Source organism: Cydia strobilella, chromosome 18, assembly GCF_947568885.1.
Source record: "Cydia strobilella chromosome 18, ilCydStro3.1, whole genome shotgun sequence".
In the NCBI taxonomy this organism is placed as follows: domain Eukaryota; kingdom Metazoa; phylum Arthropoda; class Insecta; order Lepidoptera; family Tortricidae; genus Cydia; species Cydia strobilella.
In genome coordinates, this window is record NC_086058.1 from 1,999,308 (window position 1) to 2,015,081 (window position 15,774).

Here is a 15,774-nt window from a genome sequence, read left to right on the forward strand (position 1 = left end):
TTAAAATGTACCTCCGACGTTTCGAGGACGGCGTTGTCCCCGTGGTCTCGGAGAAGACTGGCTAAAGTTGACATCAACATCTTCTAGGCGCGCGAGTTTTTCGAACTACCCGCACTTGGTCTTGTTTATTAACTTGAACGTTTTGCGCACTAGGGATGCTACCGGGTCGACACACAACACTCACAATATTCGATTTTTCAACTTTCGATATTTGGTTTCGCTTACACTTACTAATGACTGGGTTCCATGTGGATGAAATCTTAAAACCTTCGTCTCGATTGAAATTTCTATGTTTCTTGATTTCAATGGCTTCACGGATTTTTCTACTATAAAACCCACGATCTGTAGAAAGTATTCTAGGGTTGTGAAGCTCAATCCAGTGGTTTGGCCCTGACTCTAGTAAATGCTCAGCAACGGCAGACTTGTTCACCTGACGGTTCTTGACAGCTGCGCTATGTTCCTTAACTCGCTCCGCAATGGTACGTTTCGTTTCCCCGATGTAGGAACTACCACAACTGCAATCGATCTTATAAACGCCAGGTGACTGGAACGGGATAACGTCCTTCGGTGACCTCAGGTTTCCTGCAATTTTGGATAAAGGAGTGTATACCGTCCTTATAGAGTACCTCTCAAGTACTGTGCCAACCTTATCCGTTACTCCTTTCACATAAGGTAAAAATGCCGGTTGCCTGGAGACATCAGGACGCTTCACTCTTGCTTTTCGTCTGGGTTGCCACTTTCTCACTTTATACCCGTTCCACCTAAGTACCTCCTGAATATGCGACATCTCGCTCTTTAAATATTCAGGGTCACACAGATCTTGTGCTCTGTTCACCAGCGAGCTGACAACTGATTGTAAGTGTCGGGGATGGTGGTGAGAAACGTCCTCGAAACGTCGGAGGTACATTTTAAAACTATTTTACGCGATTAAGTCCCGTGGAGATAAATAATAATGAGTAAAAATCGTGAAAGTTTAAATCAGTATTTTTTTTATGTTCTCACTATTGAGGTGAAAAATTATGTGTGCAACACGAGAGCAAAGTTATTTTACATATATATGTTATTTAATTTTTTTGCTTTCTCGGGACTCAAAATAAACACTCGCAAGAAAAACCGACTTTCCTCTCTTGTTGCACAAATAACTATTTTTTATTAAACCTTTGCCTGGCAGTGGGACATTACAAGATATCTCTTGATAATTATTTTATCATGTCTAATGGAAAGACGCATAACGTTACTTTAACAAAAAATTACTCGTGTATGACCCATTTACAGCTCAACGCCAAAAACCCCCGTTTTCGCGTATATCACTCGTTGTATGGCCTCCGATCAAAGCGGGAAATCATGCGGCAGGAATTTATGGCCCTTCGCGATCCGGAATGTACCTTTATTTGTTATGCCTCACAGGGATATTTGACCCAAAAATCTGGACATACACATTTTATTGTATTTTAGAATAGAATAGAATAGAATACTTTATTCGTAAACACACACAGACAATAGACATACATTAAAAGAACATGAAAATAAAGTGTCACGAAATGGCCCCATCTCAGCATGCTGCTGGCGACTTCCAGCACTGATCTTCCGATGAGACCATCAGGTGAGAATCACGGAAGGTAACAGACAAAAAGAAAACAACATAAAAGAAAGAGACATAAAATATGGCGAAAAATAAAATTACACATCGTTTACACAAACTAATACAAAAAGAGATACAATATGACGACATAAGAACATAACATAAGTACATAACATTAAGTAGACTTACACGGATCAACCGACCGAACATGTGCCGGTCCGGTCGGACCATATCGTGGCGCGACATTAAGCGTGCATAACTAGCGCCAGTGGTGGCTACATGATTTTCGGTTTCAGGGTCAAATTTGGTTATAGTATTACTAATAATTTAAAAAAATAAGCATGTTAAAAAGTACAAAAAATATTATTATTCATGTTAAAATGGTCTTAAATGATGTTAGTAGACCACCAGATCCACCTTTCATGAATTTTTTTTGCATTTCATGCATATCTCGGTAAATACTACCTATACTAAGGGGTACCAATACAAATTTTTTTTTTGGTTGCCTGGGAAAGAAGCCTGTTCTATGTGGTATTTTTCCACAAAATCCTGTTTTTAGGGTTCCGTACCCAAAGGGTAAAAACGGGACCCTATTACTAAGACTCCGCTGTCCGTCTGTCCGTCTGTCTGTCACCAGGCTGTACCTTATGAACCGTGATACCTAGAGAGTTGAAATTTTCACAGATGATGTATTTCTGTTGCCGCTATAACAACAAATACTAAAAACAGAATAAAATTAATATTTAAGTGGGGCTCCCATACAACAAACGTGATTATTTTGCCGCTTTTGTGTGTAATGGTACGGAACCCTTCGTGCGCGAGTCCGACTCGCACTTGGCCGGTTTTTTTTTTTAAATACTTCTCAGAAAACTCTTTACCCGTGTTATAATTGGCAAGCCTAGCAACAATGTACTCTAGATCCACTAAAAACAGATAAAACAAAAGTTTTAGAACGACGACCGCAGAATAAACTATGTTTTGTCGAATGCATCTTAATTATAAAAAAAATCTTATAAACCAGAGTAGCAGAAAATAGCAAATTTTTATTAATCTATTTTATTTATTTATTTAAACTTTATTGCACAAGCAAAGAAAAATGTACAAATGGCGGACTTAATGCCGAAAGGCATTCTCTACCAGTCAACCATTAGGTCAAACAGAGACATAAATGTTGGTGCAGGATAGATTCATGAATTATAACGAGACAGAACCAAAAAAATGTCAAATATTATTAATGTTCTTGTTACAAGAAAAATTACTTCTTCTTCTACCTAAGCCTTTTCCCATTATCTGGGGTCGGCTCTCCTTGTCCTCTTTCTCCACACAGGACGATTTTGTGCTGTTCCGGCGTCAATATTTGTGTTTTTCAGGTCATTTTGGACCGTTGTCAGCCAAGTAGCAGGGCGTCTTCCACGGCCCCGTTTCGTCGTTGGTAGATCCAATGCCACTCGTACCATGTGATCTGAAGACCGCCTGAGTACGTGACCGTACCAGCGTAGTCGCTTTTCCTTCAAGAAAAATTACACTTACCTATAATAAAATAATTTGAGCGGATGAATGGAGCACAATGTAACAAAAAAGCGATTAAATATTCCAATTATAATGAAATCGAAGTAAACTTTATGTCAGTTCGGTAAATATTTATTTAAACAAGACGAATGGGAAAAAACGGTATCATAGTTTCTGGGTTCGAATCCCGGTAAGGGCATTTATTTGTGTGATGAGCACAGACATTTGTTCCCGAGTCATGTGTGTTTTCTATGTATTTAAGTATTTATATATTATATATATCGTTGTCTGAGTACCCATAACACAAGCCTCCTTGGGCGTGGGACTTGGTCAATCTGTGTAAGAATTTCCTATAATATTTATTTATTTATTCATAGTTTGTATACAAAATGTACATAGAAAAATATTTTTTATTGTAGTGATAAGTATAATTCACTAATTAATAAATAAACCGGCCAAGTGCGAGTCGGACTCGCGCACCGAGGGTTCCGTACTTTGAGTTGAAAACTGGAACCTTCAAACCCCCCTCTACCCCCCAGCACCAGGGTTATGGCCGGGGACTTTTGATATGTTCATCTCCTAACTAGTCCAAACAAAGCTACGAAGTTGAAAAATTGTGTTCCTTGCATTTCCCTCTATACCTTTTTTTGGGCATTTATTTCCTGGCCTAATACTACAAACTAAGAAAAATAAACGAGATACTACATTAAGAAGCGTGTTTTGTAACTAATTGTGCCATTTTCAACCAAAAGGGTATTCATTATCGCTTGTCAGTAAGGCGCTATTTCCATATAGCTTCAATTAGAAATCAACCTTATCGACAAGCGACAATGTGGTACATTTTGATTGAAAACGTCACAATTGGTAATTTTTGACCCACTACTTTACAGTATAAAATTTGCAGTATAAAATTTGATTTCCTGACGATAAATCGCGGCTATAAGGGCAGCACACACGCTCGTGACGCCGCTCACGTAGCGTTGCACGTGTGCAATAGCCTTTACAGTGCGCGAGTTAGAGCCGAATGGCGGTACCGCTGCAGAGTCAAACTATACGCCCGGTACAGTCAGCTGCAAAGGTACGCAAGTAAAGTTTTCAAAATAATCTGTACACGTAGCTGTATTAGCCTCGCTTTGCCTGTTCTTTCGCATATAACTAGGTTAGTTAGTTAGTGCTGCTGGGCATTTTCCGCAACTCGACAACTATTGTGCCTATTTTGCGTGAAACGAGGTAGGACTACTCTAACCACCCCAGCTCCTCCATAATTTTCATATTATTTAAAATTAAAATTAAATTAAATTAAATTAAATTAAATTAAATTAAATTAAATTAAATTAAATTAAATTAAATTAAATTAAATTAAATTAAATTAAATTAAATTAAATTAAATTAAATTAAATTAAATTAAATTAAATTAAATTAAATTAAATTAAATTAAATTAAATTAAATTAAATTAAATTAAATTGAATTGAACTGAACTAAACTAAACTAAACTAAACTAAACTAAACTAAACTAAACTAACCTAAATTAAACTAAACTAAACTAAACTAAACTAAACTAAACTAAACTAAACTAAACTAAACTAAATTAAATTAAATTATATTTAAGCATGTCGTTTTAAAATGATGAACTTCGTTTGTATGGAAGCTGCTTTTTGGCCGCGGGTTCGTGTGACTAAGTATTCTAAAATCGCCCTCAGCTACTCCCCTGTTCCAATTTAAAAACGCAGTACAGCTGGACTCGAAAATAAAACAGAACGATGTAAATACAGCGATCCTAATACAATTTTAAAATATTTGTGTTTCCTATAAGGCGGCCAAACAAATATTGCACAAGCTTGGCCTGCGATATGATTTTGGTTAAGATGTGGCTCTATTTGAGCAGTCTGTTATTGACGTTATTGTAAACGGCTAGGTAAGCAAGTGTTTGATCTAGATAGGTAAAAATACACAATAAAACCGGCCAAGTGCGAGTCGGACTCGCGCACCGAGGGTTCCGTACTTTTTAGTATTTGTTGTTATAGCGGCAACAGAAATACATCATATGTGAAAATTTCAACTGTCTAGCTATCACGGCTCATGAGACACAGCCTGGTGACAGACAGACGGACAGCGGAGTCTTAGTAATAGGGTCCCGTTTTTAATCTTTGGGTACGGAACCCTAAAAAAGTATTAAACAAAAAATACTCTACTTTATTGCGTGAGTTTTAAAAATTGTCTAAGTTTTATGCTTCTATATTCTATACACAAGTTTGGGAAGAAATCAAATTATTTTATTAAACATTTTTGATTTGTGTTTTAAGTAGTCACACTATTATATATGCGATAACTTAAAAACTACTGCACCGATCATGTACGCTATAGTTTTCATTGAAAGCGTATATTAAGCTTTACTTTCACGATTTTTCATATTTTTGGACCCATTGGTTCAAAAGTTAGAGGAGGGAGAGGGACACATATCTCTTTTCTTTCGGAGCGACTATTTCCGAAAATATTAACTATATCAAAAAACGAATACGGGTCATTTTGGAGACCCGTATTCGTTTTGAAAGACCTATCCAACGATATCCCACACTATTGGGACAAAGCAGAAAAAAAAACATTTTGTATGGGAGGTTGTAGGGTAGGGTAGGAAACAGTGCCTCGGAAAAAAATAGCCGGGTACAGTGGCTCACTCAACCTAATTCCAACATGATAGAGGCGATATTGGGGCGACTGAGCCACTGTTCGAGCTGAGCCACTGTTTCCTACCCTACCCTACTTACTCTTAATATTTTTTTTTTGTATTTTTTATTTTACCCTTCTGTCGCAATGCATGATTAATGTATCCATGCCAAATTGCAGTTTTCGAGCACTATCGATCACGGAGCAAAGCCTCGGACAGACAGACAGGCAGACATGGCGAAACTATAAAGGTTTCTAGGTGCCTACGAAACCCTAAAAACTGCAAAACAGTATGTGTGTTGATATCACTTGCCAGCGTTCTAAAAACCAAAGACAACTATGTATATACTAATATACAAGTAGTTATAGACACGCCACCGAGCGAGGGGGGTAAGAGAAAGAATATTCATATAAAATTTGGGCAGCATAGGATTTTTTTCTCTTTCACTGTTATGAATTTCGGTATTTCGCCATCACCTGTCTATGATGCCACCCCGTCGGTGATAAGGACAAAGCATGGCACTATTTTCTTCTCTTTCCTCTTATAGGAATTGCAATAAGACTATCTTTCTCTATCAAAGAGTGTCAGGCCTAATAAGTTTATTGTACCTACTTATCTTAAATAAATATTTTTTCATAGAGAACGTAAAGGGCAGTCGCGCACGAAAAAGCGCCATAACTCCAGCATTTTACTACAACCTGATTGTAAGAAATAGCATCCAGAGATTCGATAAAAGACATTCCAGTTTGCCATCTCTTTCATACTGCAGTGTTTAAGCTTGGAGAGAAAGGGATGAAGTTGCAAAGGCACGTAGGGTACGAAATTGTTGAGCCTTTGAAGGCATTGTGATTCTCGGTTATTTCGTGACTATGTTCTGTTCTGTTTTGGTGGAAATATTATAATTGAAAAAATGCGTTTTTTTTTAGTTTGAAGTTTTAGTGCTTCCAGCCGTGATAATTTCTGCAGCTTTGGCAATTTGTTAGGGTTTCGTACCCAAAGGGTAAAAACGGGACCCTATTACTAAGACTCCGCTGTCTGTCTGTCCGTCTGTCACCGGGCTGTATCTCATGAACCGTGATAGCTAGCTAGACAGTTGAAATTTTCACAGATAATTTATTTCTGTTGCCGCTATAATAACAAATATTAAAAAGTACGGAACCCTCGTTGGGCGAGTCCGACTAGCACTTGTCCGGTTTTTTTATCTACTGAAGAATTTGATGTAATGTATGTATCAAATGTTAGTACATCATATTCCTAAAATATAATGTTGAACTTATAGTGCACACATTTACAGTTTTCTTAATAAAAATTTCACTAATGAAATAAATTAAAATTTGTCTTTTTTTTTAGTAATTAAAACAAATCTATCATTACAGGTTTTCCCTAATGCGATAGATAAGCAACAAACCAATAATCAAAATTATTCTCAGTATAAATATTAATATAAAATTAACGTGAACTCATCCAGCGAGCACGTAAACTCTATACCGTAAGTATACAATATTGAGACCATATTCTTTTTTTTTAAAGATATAGGAGGCAAACGAGCAGACGGATCACCTGATGGTAAGCGATTACCGCCGCCCATGGACTCCCGCAACACCAGAGGGGTTGTAATACGCTCTTTTCTTGAAGGTTTGAAGGTCGTATCGGTCAGGAAATACCGCAGGCGACAGTTCATTCCACAGTTTAGCTGTGCGAGGCAGGAAGGAATTCATTACTCTTTCTGCTTTTTGGATAGGTACTTCTCTCAAATTCAGATATTTCTAAACCGTACACGTAATGAAAATAAAACTTTTACTGAAATATTTACTATACCGAGCATTATCCAGCTTTATAGTTAATACAGGCGAGACGAAATAAAACAAATCTCGAACCTATCTCAAACGTTGCCATCATTTCAGATTCCTGCTGAATCCTGCAGCTTAGCATACCAAGCCGGGCCACGGATTATACAACGTGGAAGCAGATACTCCACTTGAATAGACGAAAAAAACACCTCTCAAACGTTGCCAATTGCCATCCGATCATTTGAGACTCCCGCTGAATCCTGATGCTTAACATACTAAGCCCGGCCACATATTGTATACAGTGGAAGCAAATAATGCGTTCGAATATTAAAATTTTACGGTTTAACCCTGTCAACCGCGCAACATGAACAATTGTTTGACATGATGCCAACGGCCGCTTTCTATCACCGCACCGCTCGCCGTCGGCAGGGTGTTCATCCTCACACCCTAGAACCAAAATGTCCGCGAACTGTGCGGTTTAAGAGGAATTTCCTCCCGCGGACGCTTCTACTGTAGAATGAGCTCCCTGCCGAGGTTTTCCCGAGGGGCTACAGTAAGGGGTTCTTCAAAAGAGGAGTGTACAGGTCTTTAAAGGGTCGGCAACGCGCATGTTATATCTCTGGTGTTGCAGGCGTCCATAGGCTACGGTGACTGCTTACCATCAGGCGGGCCGTATGCTTGTTTGCCACCGACGTGGTATTTAATTTTTTTTATAGAGAACCCAGGTCTCATTTTCAAACTAACAGTTCATGAGCAGCGGTCACGACTCACGATTGTTTAAATTCGATCCATTCGAATAAATACGAGCGTTCAAAAACAAGGAGCGAATATAAAATCTTTTTCGCTGAACGCCCCTTATCAAGTCTTTTCATCGTCTGTCAAGTCCTTTCACTAAAGACCGATTTAATTTTACCAACGTTTGGATGGCATATGTGCCTGATATGCGTGTGTGTGTGTGTGTGTGTGTGTGTGTGTGTGTGTGTGTGTGTGTGTGTGTGTGTGTGTGTGTGTGCGTGTGCGAGTGTGCGCGTGTGCGTGTTGCGCTGTGATATAGGTAAAGTAGGAGGCAATTTAACAGTACAGTACGAATATTATAATTCAAGAATATTGTTTTTTTTTTCGATATTAGCGAATCTATCCCCTAAGGATTAAGTAATCTGTGTAAGAGCTCCAAACCGAAGGAGACATAAAATATTTTATTACGTCATAAACCCAATGCCATCTCACTCACAGACGTAGATTCAGTAACATCCTGTAGTGGAACGCGTTCAATTAGGTACGTAAGACACACACTTTAATTCTATTAAAATAAGGGTTATATTCGCGAGTAGTTTAATCTGAAGAACTATTTCAATGTAAAGGGTGATTAAAAGTTTTGTAATAAAATTTACGGAGTTGATGTGTTCGGTGCTTTTAATTTTATAGTAGTTGGTGTGATTTTGTTAATTAATGGTTGTGTTAAAATTGTTATTTGGGTCATATTGGGTCGTGTCCAGTTTAATAGTTGAGGAAAGGGCAAATCACTGTTTTAATAGCTTGTATGAGTCACTAGCAAAACAACATAACTTAATTTAACTTATACAATTTGATAACATCTTAGCCTATATTTGAATAATAAAAATATTATTTTTTAACAAACAGGCTGAAGCGGCGAACCTAAGATAAATATTAGCATAAGTATGTGATGTGATTATAATTACATTATCCGGTTTAAGACGTAAGGACTATCTTTTCCTCTTTTTTAGTAATTTAATTTATTATAAGTTAATGGTGAAACGCGGTGTACATATTTAATTAATTATGGAGGTACGTAGGGAATCTGGTTCTGGCTGAAAAACAGCGCTGAAGTGTCACCCATATGGGCGGGCATTTTCAGCATCATGCTGACGCCAAAACCGTTTGCCAGATTATTTAGAAAAATACATATATTAAAGATTTATAAGGTATATTTAATATTATTAGAATAGTTTATTTAAATTAGGTTAGTTTATATTCTGTACCTACTTTTTTGTGGCAATAAAGCATTTTTCATTTCATTTCATAAATGTGACGTTTTCAACCAAAAGGTACCTCATTCTCGCTTGTCAATAAAGTTGATTTCTAATTGAAGCTATATGGAAATAGCGCTTTACTGACAAGTTACAATAAGTACCCTTTTGGTTGAAAATGGCACAAATACTTACATTAAATATAAGTATTCATTATTTATAGAGACTTAATTTTTATAGTCTGCATCTTCTCAAATGATTTTTTCGCCAACGAGTCTAATCTGTTAAACAAAAGCCTTTATTCCTTTTCTGCGTGCGCGTGCCCATTGTTGGTGAGCGCGTTGCCATTATTGGTGAGCGCATGCCACTCGCTGATACACAATGGTTACGCGTTCACCAACAATGGGCACGCACACGCACAAAAGGAACAAAGGCTTTTGTTTAACAGATTAGGGTCTTTGGCGAAAAAATCATTTGAGAAGATGCAGACTATACAAATTTTGTACACAGTATTAGCAAAAAATAAAAGTCTTCACAACACATGAACATGGTGTTGTGAAGCCTTTTGCCCAGCAGTGGATTCATAAATAAAAAAAACCGGCGCACCGAGGGTTCCGTACTTTTTAGTATTTGTTGTTATAGCGGCAACAGAAATACATCATCTGTGAAAATTTCAACTCTCTAGCTATCACGGTTCATGAGATACAGCCTGGGACAGACAGACAGACGGACAGACGGACAGACGGACGGACGGATAGACAGACGGACAGCGAAGTCTTAGTAATAGGGTCCCGTTTTTACCCTTTGGGTACGGAACCCTAAAAATGGTTATTCAAACGACATTCATCATTTCATCATTCATTTTCATTGGAAAATGAATTTCGCTTTTTACAAAAAAAAATGCAATTATACTTACCAATTATTTTTAATCGGATTGTTGAATATCATGCAAATGGAAACTAAGTAAAAGTTTTTAAACTGCCTAGCTTTAGTTTCTATAGAGTTAAATTCGTGAAAATATTTAGTAGGGACCTATGTAACTTTATAACTTTAAAAACAAAATAGGTCCGTCCTTTTTAGGGTTCCGTACCCAAAGGGTAAAAACGGGACCCTATTACTAAGACTCCGCTGTCCGTCTGTCCGTCTGTCTGTCAACAGGCTGTATCTCATGAACCGTGATAGCTAGGCAGTTGAAATTTTTACAGATGATGTATTTCTATAAAACTCCCGTGAGACTCAAACATATTAGATTATTTTAAACCGGGTCACTCACGTATTATTAAGTCGAATAGCTCGACCAGTGAAGACGTGTCGTGTCTCCGTGAAGTCGGTCCTCGTAAATTGGACCGAAACATGTCGAGCTATTCGACTTAATAATACGTGAGTGACCCGGTTTAAAATAATCTAATATGATGTATTTCTGTTGCCGCTATAACAACAAATAATAAAAAGCACGTAACCCTCGGTGCGTGAGTCCGACTCGCACTTGGCCGGTTTTTTAAGATACAAGGTAAAATTTTATCTATAAATAATACCCAATCGGGAATGGAATTGGAAAGCAACATTACCTTCATATTCTGACGTATATAAAATATATGACATATGTCTAACACGTTAAAACACATGAAGCGTACTTGAAACCTGTCAAATATACGTTTCACATCTCAATATACGTGACTACAAAAAGTTCCATTTGCGTTATAAAAAGACGTAGGTAATGTATACAGCGTGTATTATTGACATTACTTAATAATAAAAGTTTTAGTGCTATGAAACGATTGCTAGGTAGGTATATTTAGTCTCGTATACTGGGAAGTCTAGTAGGTAATTATTATTAACTATCGACCCGCCCCGGCTTCGCACGGGTAGTTCAACAAATTTACACAAAACCTTTACAAATTATACATATAAAAATATATATATATATATATATATCGTTTATTTCAGGCTTTCAGCCCATACTACAAGCACATGACGACACAAAATAATAATAAAAGCAAAATAAAAAGCAGAATGTCAACAATGATTACTAAAATATAACAACTAAGTATATACCCTACGTCATTTAGCCCAGTTATGGGACACTGGTGCATGCAATGACAACCAGTGTCCCATAAATGGACCGTCAAGCCTGTCGGCGACGACTGCCAGCAGGGCGCTGCCCAAACCCATATAAACCCATTGTGACAGCTTGAAGTAAAATCTAATAGCCAATAAATAGAAGGAAATAATATATTATAGTGCAAAACACTGGTACCAGCGTTATCTCTCTGCCTAGGAATCCACAGGGAGCGAGCCTAAATCCACGCGAACCTCATCGTCATCAAAAAAGGTATGTGATGCATTATAGCGGCTAAAATGGCTGCTGTGGCTCTTAAAGCTATAGCTGAACCTCTTAAACACTTTTATGTCACAACCCGTAGGCTAAGACTATGCAGCTAATTTACAACCTTTCTATGTCTTAAGCTTAATGTGACGTTTTCAACCAAATGGTACCATATTGTCGCTTGTTGATAAGGTTGATTTCTAATTGAAGCTATATGGAAATAGCGCCTTACTGACAAGCGACAATAAGTACCCTTTTGGTTGAAAATGGCACAAATAGGTTCTATGTGTCGCCTTATTGTTTGTTGAATAGTCCTCGTGATTCTGACTGGAAATAACCCTCGAGATGATAGTTTTTGGTACCTACACTTTTTTTGAAAACTCCCTTATGTAAAATGTACATGCTGTATACTCTGACATCTCAACCCCATTGCTCAACATCAGTTGAATCAAGGAAAGTATTTCTTCAATATTGAGGGGACTATTGTTATGATGTACAGTCAGCAACAAAAAATTATGAAATTTCCACGATATTTGCACATTATTTTTAACTTCACGACCAAACCCGAATTAATTCATTTTTACTAATATTGTCTTCGGTTACCGCGATAGTTACTCATGAAATAAAACTATGAAAACGGATTATATCGCGTATATTGAATTTATAATACATCCCGACGTTTCGAACCCTTTACAGCGTTGACACCACCCGCCAGTCACCCGTTGACCACGATCGCTGTAAAGGGTTCGAAACGTCGGGATGTATTATAAATTCAATATACGCGATATAATCCGTTTTCATAGTTTTATTTCATTTTTACTAGTTATTTATGAAATCCTAAAATACTTTGAACGTTTTGATCTTATAAGGGAAATTACGTGAATTTATTGAAATAAGTTGGCATAGAAATTTCAACTAGCGTTGTGCAAGTTGCAAAACATTTTCAAATATTTCCAAAATTTCTGAAAACATGAGAAAAATCTCATGCAAGTTTCCACTTACAAATTTCCCGTTCAGATTAGGGATTATTACCCAATATTCTAAACCGTTCGGCACTCATTGGCGTCTATTTCAAGTGTCATAGACTCATAGAAATCGAAACTAAATGTAAGATAGTTTGCCAATAATTTCAACAAAAACGAGGAACTCGATCTTTGCAGCATTTAGTGATCAATCAGTTATGCGTGAAAAAATACATTAGTTTTCCAACGTTGCTCAGTTTTTTCTAGTCATCGCAGAGCCAAGGGACCCATACCATTCGATGCAGAAAAATTCGCTGATTCCGAATAAACCAATTATATTAAATCACATTTATAATGCCTATCGCGAATTTGTCTACCCCAAACTTTTTCATACACTTTTCGTCGGGTAGTTACACAAATCTCTGTTTTGACATTTTGCTGGGACTTCAGTTAGCCGCGACCACGACCATTGAAACCTGTGTCGAAACGTCGGTAAATAAAGGTAACAAAATAAATTCGCGATAGACCCGATTGTAAATGTGATTTAATATGTGTTCAAAGCGCGAAGGTTTTAAATGTTATATTGCAAACCAATTATATTTGGTTGGGTGGCGGTTACTACGTTTTCTCTTTTTGAAATCGATATCGGTACCTATTTAATTTAGAAATTTATACAAATGTGAATGCCACGGCCGGAGTTTCCTATTACCTACTAAATTTTAATAACATACTTCAGAAACTTTTGAGGCTGATTGTACACACCTAATATATAAAGGGCATATTATGTGTTCCCTTATTGTGAGCAACAATGGTTCAATATAATATTTGACGCCGGCAAAATGCTTTCAATGCAGTGTAGTGCAAGTGATAATATCCTAAATAGTTTTCCTAGCTACGTCATTGATTTAAATGTAACTATAACCAAGAAAGCTTTGTTGAACTTTAAGTCATAACTCTACAATATAGTAATTAAACATTATGCATGTACAGTCAGTTGCAGAGAGAGGTGACACCCCTTGCGTAGACTGATCGTATGCAGGGGGGTCACCTCTCTGTGCAGCTGACTGTACTTAATAAATTTAAATATACCTACTCGTCTCGGCTAAGAATATAAAATAAATATAGACTAAGCTATTGACCCAAATATGTATTGTATAATTCTTTATAAGATTTTTTTTGATGACTACGATACGCTAACGAACGTTAACGAAACGATAACTATATGGATTAATGAAAAGTACAATAAAAGCTTGCATCGACAATGAGACTGACTGAAAAAAAGCAGGTTTCATTCCGATCCACAAAAAATTAACAGCCGAAGCATAATTTCCGATTTCGACGCAACAAAACGCGGAATATTCATCAATCCGCAATCAGCGGTGAAAACTTTCGTCTCGATTATTTCCGCCGCGATTTACTGGGGCCTGGATTGCTCGATTCCTTCCGATATAAGAACGTGCTATACTGAGGGCGATACGAAACGATACTAAGCTGAGAGATACCTGAAAGATTCCCGAAAGAAAGTGTGCGCGAAAATTTCCTTTCGAACTCAACAAGCGAAGAGTAGCGACGCGATACGAATTAACAAATGAACGATGTGATGTGACGGGTACTTAATTACTTGTATGGTGAAAACTTTCGTCTTGATTATTTCCACCGACCACATAATTTATGAGACGCGACGATGACCATGTCTTGAAAAAGGCGCTGGCCCTACAGGAGACCAAAGAAGGCGCCGACCTGCTACCTAGTTAGTTAGTGGTCCACCGGGTCAAAGGATTTAAAACGAGCCTAATTAAATCCATAGACAACCAACGATAGACAATCCCGGCGCATGAGCACTAGGCTCCCTCTACTAGACTATGGTGACATTGCGTTCTTGGATCTTAATGAGGAATTGCTGAATAAACTTGAGCGCTTACAAAATGTCTGTATCAGGTATGTGTATGGCCTCCGTAAATACGACCACATTTCTAATTTTCGTAAGCAGCTCGGGTGGTTACCGATCCGCCAGCGCAGGGATGTGCATGTTCTGTCGTTGCTTTTCAACATACTCTTCAACCCCTGTTCCCCATCTTACCTAACCGAGAGATTTAACTATCTGGCTGAAGGAAGTGATCACCGCTTACGTTCTAGTGCTAATCTTACGCTTGCTATCCCTTCGAATAAGTCTCGAACGTACGCAAATTCATTCACAGTGCGCGCGGTGAAGTTGTGGAACGAGTTGCCCCTGTCGCTCAAACGGTCCCGGTCTGTAGCATCACTCAAAGTTAATCTGAAAAAGCTTTGGCTTTCCCACGAACTGTGATTTGGTTGAGTGCTAATATATATATATATTATTTATATATTATATATATATATATATATTTATTTAATATTTATTTAGTACTATATATTTATGTATGCTAGTACATATTCATTTTATTGCATAATGCAATTGATGTATTTTAGTTATTCGTAGACGTTAATATTGTAGTTTTCCTTCTTAAATATTATTGTACGTTCTGTAAGTTTGTCTATCTATCTAATTCGAATTTTCCACTCATTTACTCTAAGGTTAGCTGGAAGAAATCCCTTATAGGGATAAGCTCGCCTTTGTACCTAAATTTATATGAATTTCATGTTATCAATTTTTGTTTTGTACAATAAAGTGATTTACTACTACTACTACTACTAGGAGAGCCGACGCCAAACAATGGGATAAATGTAAAGGAAAAGGTGAAAATTTTCGTCTTGATTATATCCGCCGCGGTTTACTACGCCCCGGATTGGTCGATTTATTCCGAGATAGGAAGATGCTGTAATTTAAGCGGAGCAAAGCGAAAAGAGGTATAGCGATATGTTTATCGCTCCACCTCTTTTCACGATTCCTTCCCAAACAGGATGTTGATGCGAAAATTCCCTTAGAAGACATCCAGCCCGAGATAGGACAGTGCTGCTAGAAGTGTAGT